Raw genomic sequence first — 12,824 nt, forward strand, 5'->3', positions numbered from 1 at the left:
CCCATGGTCCTGAAAAGTTCCAATCTCAGAAAGGACCTAGGTGTGTCCAAGTGTGTGTCTTCTGCTTTCCAGAGAGTGCTCTCCAGATTCTCACTGACACCATCGCTCCTCAACTGTTCTCAATTGCTGGAGCTCACCTAGAAATGAGAGCAACTGTGCAAAAATCGCCTAGGGGAACTTGTTTTCCCTCTGTTTGCAAGCTAAAGCCTTGCCTCAGCTTAGAGGTGCTCTGCCTTAGTGTGGGCTTTCATTGTAAACTTGGGTGAAGCCATCTGCTTCTTGGAGCTGTTTCAAAGGTGTTTTTTTTTTTCATTAGGGTTTTGTTGTTGTTGTCAATCTGCATTCTTGAATCCTTGGCACAGTATTGGTGAGAAAGCTTAAGTTTCTCCTTATACTTAATAATTGTATTCCTTTGTTGGCATGTTCTAACTTTCTTGGTTAATTTATTGTCGTTTGAAAGATCACCTGTGAGAAATCCTTGTTCATGAAGCCAAGCGCTTAATCCCTAGATCCTTAAGTGTTACAACAACAGGCCTTTCCTTTTGTCCAGGAAGTCCACACCCAGGCTTCACCTAGGAACCACCCCTTCTATGAGATCACAAGCAGTTTCCGTGGGACAATAAGTATGTAATTCCCTCAGCATATTTCTGGCCCCATTTCCAGGTGGAAGAAGCAGGGTGTGCTCTGAAAAGCAGGTTCTTAACTACAATGAATCCCCAGGCTGGGCTGGTAGGGACCAGGAAGGAGTCCTGTGGCCTGCTGAGGGCTGTGTCTGGAAGCAGCTATTTGCTTATGGCACTCTGCCAGGTAGATGATCACTTCTACTGTTACTCAAATCACAGGGTCCTGGATCACTAGCCAATGAGAAGTGCTGGAGGGAAGGAAGTGTAAGTACTGACCAATCAGAGGCTGGTCCAAGGAGGACCCTCTGCTTAACTCAGGAAGTACCTTCTTGACACTGTCATTTTCTGGATCATGCTGTACAGTTGGGAGCAATTTTATCTAATTCAACCTCCCTCCTACTGTGGCCTGAAAGTGGCACCAGGGTCATGAGTAGAACTCAAATCACCTGTTTGTGACAGGTGTCCCCAAACTGCAAGGATGAGGAGGTGACAAGCATCCTGAAATGGCTGCTCCAGACCTGACCTCCCCAGCGCAGCTCTGGGGTCTGTGGCCGGAGTCGTTGGTGCTGCTTGTCACTCAGCTCCTTTGTCCTGGGGTGAGGGTGTGGTGGGCAGAAGAAACCTGGTGTCCTGTCCTCTATGTGCAGGTGACAATGGCCAGGCCCAGGCCCGGAGCCCTCAGGACAGCTCGTTGCCTGAGCCCACGTCTCCAGCCTATGGTGGCGGAGGTCGTGGGTCCTGCACTAAAGGAGCTGTGGTCCATGGGGTCCCTGCATCCTCCAGTGTCCTTGGCAGAGCTGATGGGGCAATCGGCTAAGTGCAAGGAGGGACTTTAACCCAAAGCCAGGCCCCCATCCCAGTGCTCCTGAGGGCTGGAATAAATCCCTAAAGTCACAGCGATCTTGCATGGCCCAATACACTGGGAAGGCGGTGCACGTGCATTTGTGTTGCCCGGGACAGATGCAGTCTCTGCAAACCCTGTTCAGAAGATTTTCCATGCAGTCGTAATCCAGGCAGGACACGGAGATGAAGTGAGGGGGTAATAAAGTTAATTAAAGGTAAAGGGGAAGGCATTGCAAAAGCAGTGGTGGTCCCTGCCAGGAGGAAGGAGAGACAGCTCTTGTGTTTCCAGATGCTGTTTAATGTCAAAGGCAGGAAAGGCTAGGGATAAAATGGGTATGGGGAAGGAGGGAGTAATAAATAAAGAATCCCAGGGGAAAGATCTCAAGGCAACCTCCCTCCCCCAGCCAGACCCCAGTTTCACAATGCTAATATGCTGAAACCTTGAGGTAGTGTGATAAGTTGTAACCTTGTGCTAGTATGATAAGTTGTAGCCTCCTAGCAGAGGCTAACTGCCACATCTGCTTTTGTTCTTCCCCCTGTCTTGCTTCTGCATTCTGAGGCATAAAAAACCCAGCAACTTTGAGCTGCAGGGCTGGTGCCATTTTGGAGAGAGCCAGGTGCCAGCCCGCTAGCATAATAAATCTTCGTTTTCTCCAGCCACCTGGATTTGAGTCTTGTTCTCGCTGGTCCAACATTCTTCCCACAACAGGAGCAGGGAGTTTTTCTTTGGCTGTTTTTTACAGAGGATTTGCAATTGAAAAGGGCTCTGCAGCTGCTAAGATTTTATAGTTGTCACTGGGAAAAATCACAGGGTGCCTGAGTTCCAATAACTTTTTTCCCTACTTTCTAGCCTGCTTCATTTGGGGTCCACAAGAAAGGGGGGACTGTGCGGAAGCGTCCAGGATTTGAGGCTGTTGTCCTCTCTGACCTAACTGGTTTTCTCCTAGGCCTATGTCTAGACATTTTCAAAAACACCATGCAGAGTGAGGCAGACCCTGAACTTAGGATCACAGTGGTGTGACAGCTCAGCTGCCAGGAGGTCTGCAGGCATCTCAGGGCATGGTAGAGGAAGGCTGTTCTTTCTAGGGAGGATCAAACTGGACTACAAAGAATATGGGGGAGCAGGGGCAAAGGAGGGGCCAAAATCAGCTCCTGGGCCAGAGATCAACTAATGTTGATCCAACAGTCAAGTCCACGGCCAGTGGCTTTTCTGATTGTTAGCTGTTAGTTGAATGGCTAATACTATAGATGAAGTGAAAGGCTACTAGTTACTGTAATTAATACTGGAATAAGTACGATCAAATTACTTTGGGAGAAAATGGGCTTCAGTTTTGTTTTGTTTTTATATCAAATTTCAGTAATCTTTGCTTCTTCTTAGAGTGGGATGACCATACCTAAATTTACAAATTGTTCTTTAATGAGGCATGAGTAAGTGACATTATAGCTCTAATAGATTTGGTGAGTTAATAAAAAAAATTGCTAAATTCATATGAAAGCTGAAGTTCTTCCTTTTTATTGCTGGACTGAGGTTGGAACTCAGGACTTCTTACATGCAAAGAAGGTGCTCTATTACTTGGGCCACATATCCAGGCTATTTTGCTCTGGTTATTTGGAAGATGGGTCTGTTATATGTCGGTGTCAAAGTGTTGGGGGACGGTGTCGAGGGTCCTTGCCTTCACAGGCCAGAGAACTGGCTCGTGAGGCAGCTGAATGATGACCCAAAGCTGGTATATAAAGTAGGATTTATACCAGCCCAGAAGCTGGTAACTCCCTGCTCAGGTGAAGGCTCGGACTTTTTATGGATGCTTTAACTCTGGGTTAGGGCATCGGTTAGGTGGGTTTTTTCTATTGGCCAGGTATTTCCATGTGGGCTCTCTTAGATAAGCTGGTCTGTTTGGCCCTTATTAGGGGGAAAACAACATTGAAAGCATTTTGTTTACCAGCCCTGTGGCAGATTTATGAGACCCTGTATCCCCTCCTCACTGTGTGGGAATGCAGATTTATAACTCCTTCTCAGGGTGCAGGGCTCAAGGTGCTCTCCATGGGGGATGGGCTACTCACTCATCTGCCTTAGGTATCCAGACTCAACTGTTCCTTGAGGACTAAACTGTGCCTGTTCTTTTGTTGCTTTGGAGGGATTTTTCTATGTGGGCAGTGGATGTCTTCTGTGGGCGAAGACAGTTTTATTTGTTATTCTCAATCTCAAGTCCTTTCACTCACTGTTCTCATCTCATGTTTTCTCTATTTGCGGATTTGATCTTAGGAGTTTTGTTCATGAGCTTATTAATATGATTTTTCAATATTCTATTAGTCTTACTTACTGGGGTTTCCTACTTGCCTGTGTTCTGTGATTCTATTCATACACTGGTATATTGGTTTGCTATTTTTTCAGGAGTCTTTCTCTGGTACTGAGGATTGAACCCAGTGCCACATGCATGCTACATAAGCACTCTACTACTTGAACTACACCCTCATCCCTCCTGAAGATTATCCTATATTTCTTACCTTGTTTTGTTTGCTTGTTTGCTTGCTTGTGTTTTGAGGATTGACCTCTCTATGTCACTCAGTCAGGTTGGCCTTGAACTCAGTCTGCCAGCCTTACCAGTGCTAGAAAATTTTTTTCATCTTTGTTTATTTGATGTTTGTCTGAAGTTCTTGTTTACTGTAATGTCTCTGGCACAGTATCATGGCAGATTGGGCCTCATCACAAGTGTTCATAGAACACTATGCTTCTATTACCTGAAGAGGTTATAGATGATAGGCATCATAGTTACATTGAATGTTACTCAAACAGCCAGTGAGACCATGTGGCTATAGTCTTCCTCGTTTTGTAGTTATTGGTGTTTTTTTTCAATTTCTTTACATATAGGCTTATGTGTATTTTTTATCTTTTTGTGTAAGTTGTAATAAATGGTTTCCTTCCAGAATATCTTCATTATTAAATTTATAGGGATGAAACTGATATAATATTTCTTTTTTAAGAAAATATTTTATTAGCATATCATTGTTGTACTGGAGGTACATTGTGGCATTCACACAAATGTTTATATTATATCTTAATTAGATTCATCCCCTCCATCTTTCTCCTTTCTTTTTTCCTCCTTTTACCCTCTCCCGTGATTGCCCTCTCTGTAGCATGACCTATTTTTCATTAGTGTCCTTAATTGTTAAGGTGTCTGTTGAATGGGATTTTTGCCTTGGTATTGTACATGTACATGTAATGTGCTTAAGTCAATCTAACCACCCTCCACTGCAATGAATAGACATGTATAGTAAGAGTCATACTACATCAAAAAAATGTCGATGTCAAGCAGTAACTTCAAAGTCAAATTGATGCTTAGATATACCATGAAATATCAGATGGCATATAAAGAAAGTTGAATCAGTAATGACATACAATGAATGCAATCTTGCTGCTGTAAAAAATCTTGAGCTAGCATTATTGTCTGAAGTAATGAAAGATGTTTTAAAGCATTTTGAAACTTTGTAAGTGTAACATATGCTCCTAGAAAGATGGTAATTAGAAGGGCTTTTTTTTATGTTTATGATTTCCTTCTATTAAACTTTGCTGGAATCAAGCAATGGAAATGCCAGAGGTGAGTTAGGATAAATACATATATGTATATGCATTTATATTATATACATATGTGTATATGCATATACATATATAATATACATATGTATACAATATTGGGGCTTGAACTCAGGGCCTCATACTTGCTAGAGAGGCACTCTGCACCTTAAGCCACTCCACCATCCTCAGAGATGAGATAGAATGAAATGCTAAGTAATGGAAGTTGGTCATTAAATTGATCAATGATTGTGGGTGGTCAACACCTTCCTAGTGTGTGGGTGGTGGCTGCACTTGAGTGGTAGAAGGCTCAAACCAACCTTGCAAATGAAATAATTCAGATGGTAAATAAAACTATTCTATTTCACAATCCTTTTGAACAACAGATGTGTGCAGGTCTTAAAATGTTCATTCTTATACTATATCTTGTGCCCCTGGTATATTTTTAATTAGTTGGTTACTAAACCTTAAGGTTGGAGACGTATTGAGTTAAAGTGGGATAATATTGCTAGATCAGATGTCAGTAGTGAGGCAGAAAAGGGGTTCCTGTTCATGCACAGAGGCTTGGTTTACTATGTGGTATACATAGGTTTGGTGAGTTTCAATTTGCAAATTAGTTGTTCCAGCTGATGTTTTAACAGATATCATCAGGAGGCATTCTAAATATGAGCTATCTCTAATCAAGAAATTTCCTTTCAGTGCCTTTTCATTTTTCTCTATGGCTTCATTAACAGTCATCCTTCCCCAGTAACATCCTGCTCCTGAAGGCCAGGGCTTGCCTCTGGTCTGGCTGCTCTTCAGAGGGACACTACTGGCTTCTCCCACATCCAGGTGCCTGCCAGGCCCCACAGTCATCCAGGGCACAGAGAGGTGGTCAGCTGAGCTGGGCTCAGAGGGGCTCGAGTCCTTGCTGAAAGTCAGAGTGAACTCCCAAAAGAGTTCTAGTGTTGAGAGCTGCTGATTCTTTCTCCCCAACTCCCTGGCCTGATGGCAAAGTCACCCACAGATCACCTTGTCCTTTGGCCTTCACAGCTGATATGTGGTGGAGGTTCTAGAGAGGAGGGGTGTTCCTCTGAGATTCCCCTGTTGACATTCAATTTGGGAACCATATGGCTAGGAATGTATGCTAAGTCCCTGTGCTCTGGAGGGGCACCTCCAAAATTTTTACTGAGAAAAATATGAAAATGTTTCCTGTTTTGAACAGCAAGTTAAAGTCCAGTGAAAATTCCTCATGGAAATGAATACTGTATAAGTAATATGAGTATATTGTAATTTGTTCAGAATGTTCCCGACAACACAACAAAAAGGATTGCACTAAAAGCTATAAATATTTTATTTATTTTTTGCAGTATGGGGTTTGAACTCAGGGCCTACACCTTGAGGCACTCCACCAGCCCTTTTTTTGTGAAGGGTTTTTTTGAGATAGAGTCTCTGAACTATTTGCCTGGGGCTGGCTTCATTATTATGTTCCCCCTCTTTCTCCATATCCCATATGTAACTTTAAAATTTTTTTCATATCATGAGCTATGATCATCTGGTATACAGCTGTCATTGCAATGACTTTGAATAAATATTTTCTGTGAACACAAGTAGGGAAGAAGAAAGTAAAGATTTGGTGTAAATCCTGTTATAGTGAACAAAAGGATGTCAGGTTGTAACTGGATCCCTTCCCCCTTAAGGTGAATTATAAAAAACTCTCCACCCAGCCCTAAAGAAAAAGAGATATCTGTCTTAAGCCATGACCTACCCATAAGTTATTATTTCAGGAGGGTTAGAGTGTCATTGAGGATTATCCATCCAGTGACCTTCTTGGGTCTTCTCTACCCCATCTCTAAGCTGCAGTGGGCTTTGGCTTTCTTGGTGGGGGTCCCCCCTGAAGGTCCACATCTCCACAATAAACCCTGTGCAGGCATATAAATCATCTCCTGCCTATCCATCCTATACTGTTCTTTCATTTCTAACACATGGTGTGAAACCTGAGGCAGTTGTGGAGGTTCTACTCCCAGCTCTCCACTCTCACAACTTGGAAAGCAGTGGACAGCAGCAGATCATTCCAGGTTCACTCCTGAACCCTCAGTGGAGGCTGAAGTCCTCCCCCTTCCCCACTGTCTCTATTTTGCAATCCTTTAAAACAATAGATTTGTGCAGGTCTTAAAATGTTCATTCTTATACTACATCTTGTGCCCCCAGTATATTTTTAATTAGTTGGTTACTAAATCTAAAGATTAAAGAGGAATTGAGTTAAAGTGGAAAGACATGAAAGACCTCTGCCCAACACTGACCCAAAAATGTTGGTGAGTTTGTCCCTCCATTCAGGTGTCTCTGCAGTCCTAACCTGGACAGCCTACTGTGAACCATGACAAAGCTCTAGCAGGGGGAGACACTCCCTCCATCCACCAACTGGGTGGATTCACCTGCTGTTTTATGGGGACACCTAGAAAATATCCATGTACTTGCACAGATATGCTAGCAGTTGGCAGTGGAGAGGCTCCTGACCTCTGATACATCTATCTACCAACTGTAAGAAAAATGATCTTTTCTATCAAAGTATTTGTTAACCTTAGATTACTTAAAAATTCCTCAGGTTGCCATCTTAGGTGACTTGCATGTTTAAAAGGTCCTTGCTTCTTCTTCTGGATTCCTGCACACATATCAAACTGTATGCCCTAACCCATCCCCCAAGCCTTTTAGCCAATTGGGAAGATTGTGAACCTTTGACCTGGATGGACAAATCCCAGGTCAGGGGCAGGTACAACTGCCTCAGGGATATAAGGAGGAGCCACTGTCAGCCATTTTGTGCTTCTGTGTTTGCTCAGCTGGAGAGAGCACATGCTTGCACCCGCTTGATCAAGAGAAAATTGCCTTGTCAAGATTTTCTGTCTCTTATTTGTCTGTTTTTTGCACCAGAGTGTTGTCAATTCCAAAAATCTGGGGGCTCATCCAGGATTTCACATTCCATTCAAGAAGGGGGTCCCGGCCCTTCCCTGTGGAGATGCATCCTGCTGTCTGACTGTGGCAGCCCCAAGGTTTGGTTGAGGATGACAACTTTCCAGATCTGTGAATGAACTTGGACTCCAGAATTTCTTGACAATGCAGGTAAAATAGCTCTGAAGACAGGGACCGTGGAGACCACATAACTTTTGTGCACAAACCAAGACAAGAAATATCACAGGGATGATGAAGTAATGTCTTGGTGGTTGGGATACTGGAGGCTGTGGGATGTGTGAATGAGACATGTCAGGTGACATGCAGGAGATGTGTAGGGTGACACGCAGGGAAAGCAAAGTCCTGATCCGCAGTTCTGAGGCAACATCAGACTGTTTAAGGCAGAATTAGATTCTTAAATCTAATACAGTTCAGCAGCTTATACTGACCCACAGGCTACCAAGAGGTGCCTCAAGATCCCACAAAGGATGTGCGTGTAGATGGACAAAAAGAAAGAGTGCAAGGAACTTCCAAGGCAATGGGGGGGTTGAGCTCCTGATAGAGTACAGTCGACCAGAAGGGAGAAATGATAAATAAAGGCAGCAAAGACAGGGGCCAGAAAACAAAGGCCTAGGATAAAATACCCTCTGGGAGGCCCCTAGGGAAGATGTTAAAATATTGGGATGATAGCCCCCATACTAAAGGAAAGAGAGATCAAGAATGGTTAAATGCTGTTGTTTTATCTGGACCCAAGAACTGATCTTAAAGTCTTCAGTTTTTATTTTGGCCAAATTTGGGTCTTGAGAACAACTGGGTCTGCCAACTGTTAATTGAGCATGTTAATGACAGAAGCTCAGTCACTCAAGAGGAGATGAAATATACTCTCTGTTGGAGACAGAGTCTGTAGTCCTGTTTCCACTAAAAAAACAAACAAACAAAAATCCAAAACCCCTTTGTAACTGGGATTTACTCTTCTCCCTTCTCTTCCCCTTTTCCCTGCCCTTCCCTCTGGCTCAGGTGCCAGAGCCAGCTCCAGCCCTGCCCTCCAGGCTTCCACCCCTCAATCCCCACCCCCTTCAACTGCCAGCCCCTCAGGCTTCTGCTTAAAATTACAAAAACTAGAAAACTGGGAAAATAGATCCATAGAGGAATTATTAGGAGAGGCACAAAAGGTATATGTAAGGAGAGAGGAAAAAAACAAAAACAAAAAACAAAGATTATGTTATCCACAAGCAGATTAACAGGGAAAGGCCAAACCAATATCCTACTGGCCCTCAACCAGCCTGGCCTCCCTCATTAGGGTAAAAGAGACCAGAAAGCAAGAAGATAAAACAAAGAGGGGAAAATAAATGTGGGGAGACTGGACTCTTTAAGAGAGAATGTCCAGAAAGAGAGTGTAGGAAACTGTTCCCTTAATGACCTTTGATGAAGAATAGGGGCCCAGGGGCTCTTTTACATTGAAGGGTTCCACTCAGAGCCCTTGATAAATTTAGAAATGGGACAACAATGTGAAGTTGTCACCTTCCTGATTGACTCAGGTGCTTCCAGATCCTCCCTCTGTCTTCTGTCCAGGAGCTTAATCTATTCCCTGGAGAGAATACTAATTTCTGGGGTAAAGGGAGAAAACTTTTCAGCTAAAATATAGATGTTTATTTCCAAGACAGGACCAGTAAGATACATTTTCTCCTAGTCCCTGAGGCAGGTACCAACCTATTTGGAAGAGATCTAATGACCTGATTAGGAATCGGTTTACATGTAAATAAGGGAGTTGTCCTCAGGGTGCAAACACAAAAACATGGGGGCCAACATCAACATGTGGACTTCTTATATAAAGTCCTAGATTCTGTCACATGAGTTTGGCCTAAGCACATTAGGCAGTAGCAGCTACAGCTCTTCTAACTGAAGAAAGTGGAAAAATCACCTTTGGGGGATACCTAATTATTAGCATTCCCTATCAAGTTAGAACAATCTTCAATCAGAAGGTGGGTAGATGGTTGATGGATTCTAGGATCCTAAAGTATGAGGCTATCTTGCTAGAAAAGGATGATCTAACTTTAACTACTGATGTGGCCCTAAATCCATTCACTTTCTTGGCAGGAAGGCAGGAGGGAAAAGCCCCTGAACATAAATGTTTAGATATTATTGAATAGTAAACAAAAGTGAGGTCAGATCTCAGGGAATCTCCTTTCCAGACCAGATTCCATTTCTTTGTGGATGGATTCTCTCAGGTTTTTGAGGGGAAAAAGGCATAATGGATATTCTTTTTTTTTATTGTTTTATTATTCATATGTGCATACAAGGCTTGGGTCATTTCTCCCCCCTGCATAATGGATATTCTATAGATGGGGAGTCCATGTCTATAATAGAATCTGGCCTACTCCCTAATGATGGGTCAGCACAGACTTGCAAATTGTTTGCCCTAAATCAGGCTTTAAAACATTTAAAGGACAAAGAAGGGACCATATACACCGATTCAAAAAATGCATTTGGTGTGGTCCACACCTTTGGAAAAATCTGGATGAAACGGGGCTTAATCAATAGCAAGGGTGAAGACTTGGTACATGGAGAATTAATTCAACAAATATTAGCCTAAAACTACCTGAAGAAATAGCCATAGTCCATGTGCCACGTCACCAAAAAGGGGTAAACTTTGAGACTTGTGGAAATTCTTTTGCAGATGAGACAACACAGGCTGCTCTCACCTTTGAGGTCCCAGTCTTTTGTCTCATTCTGCACATCCCTGCCCCTCAAGTCACCCCTATCTTTATTCCCTCTGAGGAAGAACAATTGAAAAAAAAACACTTGGGGCAGTCAGGACTGAATAGGGAAATGGGTTCTCCCTGATGGGAGATCATTATCTGGAAACCCCTAATGAGAGAACTCCTTATGTATCTCCTTTAGGAAAGCCATGGGGACCCCAAGCCATGTGTGATGCAGTTTTGTGAGCCTATGGGTGTATATAAAGTGATCTATATACTAGCCAAACAAGTATCAGAAGGATGCACTTAGGTTATTACAAGAAAACATAATCCCAAGGTTTAGGGTTATAGAAAATATAGACTCAGACAATGGGAGTCATTTCACAGTCAATGTCCTTAAGGGATGTAGGAAGGATCCAGAGATCAAGTGGGAATGTCATACTCCCTAGCATCCATCTTCCTAAGGGAAAGTTGAAAGAATGAATCAGACTCTTAAAAACCAACTCAACTCACTAAATTAGTTTTAGAGACCACATTATCATCTTGTACTAAATGTCTTCCCATAGTGGTACTCAGAATTAGGACAGCCCCTTGGAAGGACATTGGCCTCTCCCCCTATGAAATGCTTTATGGGCTTCCTTACCTTAGCTCTGTTACTGATGTACCTTCCTTTGAAACCAAAGACTATTTCCTCAAAAATTATACACTTGATTGTCCTCTACTTTACTTTGTCTTAGAAAAAAGGATTGTTAGCACAGGATCCTCCACTTGACTTTCCTGTTCACCTACACCAGCCTGGCAATTATGTGCTAATCAAGACCTGGAAAGAAAATAAGTTTGAACCAGGTTAGGATGGACCCTTCTTTGTCCTTCTGACCATGGAGACAGCTGTCCAGACTGTGGAGAGGGGATGGACTCATTACACATGGGTAAAGAAGGTGCCCTCACCTGACAAGAAGGAACAATGGGGTGTGCTCTCACATCCAGGCAACACCAAAGTGACTTTAAAATGAGTATAGTTAAAATATTCTTTCCCTTTCATTTGGGAAATGGTATGCTTATTATTAATGTAACTCAGAGTACTTTTCTCTGGAGTGCCTCTTTTGGTTTTGTTTTAAGCACAATGCATGATCTATTCATCCTGATTTTGAGAGACTGGAAGTGTTGTTGATTTTAAGTTTTTAATTTTTTTTCTGTATATGGGAAAGTCCCACTCTCTGTCCTTCTATTTGGAAATCTGAAGTAGAAGTATTTGACTCATATATTTTCATCATGATATGTAAATCCTCCATGCCCCTTCCCTTCATGCACAATGTGGAGGGGAGGCTTTCAAAGGCTATGAGCAGCCCAGAGAGTCAGCCTGACCACACCTCTAGCCCTGAGAGTAAAATTCCTCCATAGCTTATCCATTAACACTAGTATAACTCCCTGGGAAGTCTATATTCCTTGCTGCCTTTAGATAATTGGTACCTACATGAGTGGCCTAAAGAGGTCTCTTTGACCATTCACTTATATAAAGACTTGCCTTTAAGTGTCATTTTCATTTTTTACTTTGCTCTGTTGGTATCAGGATACCTTATGTGTGAATATGATATTCAGACAACAAATGAAATCTAAGTCAATGTTAGATGTCTTGTTTTAGTGTGCTCTGTTATTTCTCTTATGTTAATCAAGTCAGAAGAGAAGGAGTTGTATGTAAGTTAAATAAACAGGATGAAAATATATTCCTTCTTCTCCTACTGAATAAAAGGAAACATGTAATTCATTCCTATGTCACCAAATTTATATGCAATCCATTTATATTATAAATTATTTTTAAGTTAATAATTTCAAGTAATAACACAAGTTAGCCATTCTCTTCATTTCCTCAGGTCCTCCCTGACTTCTATATGCCTTTTTAAATGTTTACACATTCTGTATAAGAGAATGGGCAAAGCATTACTAAAATAATATGTGCAAAAGTCTTTTAATCCCACACCAAAACTTGTTGGAGAACCCATGTAAAAAGGCAGCAACTCAGTTACTGACTGAAAATGAGAGTAGTCTGACCTTGTATTTCACTGGATAGCTAAAAGCTAAAGGTTTTCTCTTCAGAGTGGAATTTCATGGTTTGATGGTAGCAGAATAAGTGAAGACTTCCCTACTTTGTTTTCTTTTACTTAC

Source organism: Castor canadensis, chromosome 14 (genome assembly GCF_047511655.1).
Source record: "Castor canadensis chromosome 14, mCasCan1.hap1v2, whole genome shotgun sequence".
In the NCBI taxonomy this organism is placed as follows: domain Eukaryota; kingdom Metazoa; phylum Chordata; class Mammalia; order Rodentia; family Castoridae; genus Castor; species Castor canadensis.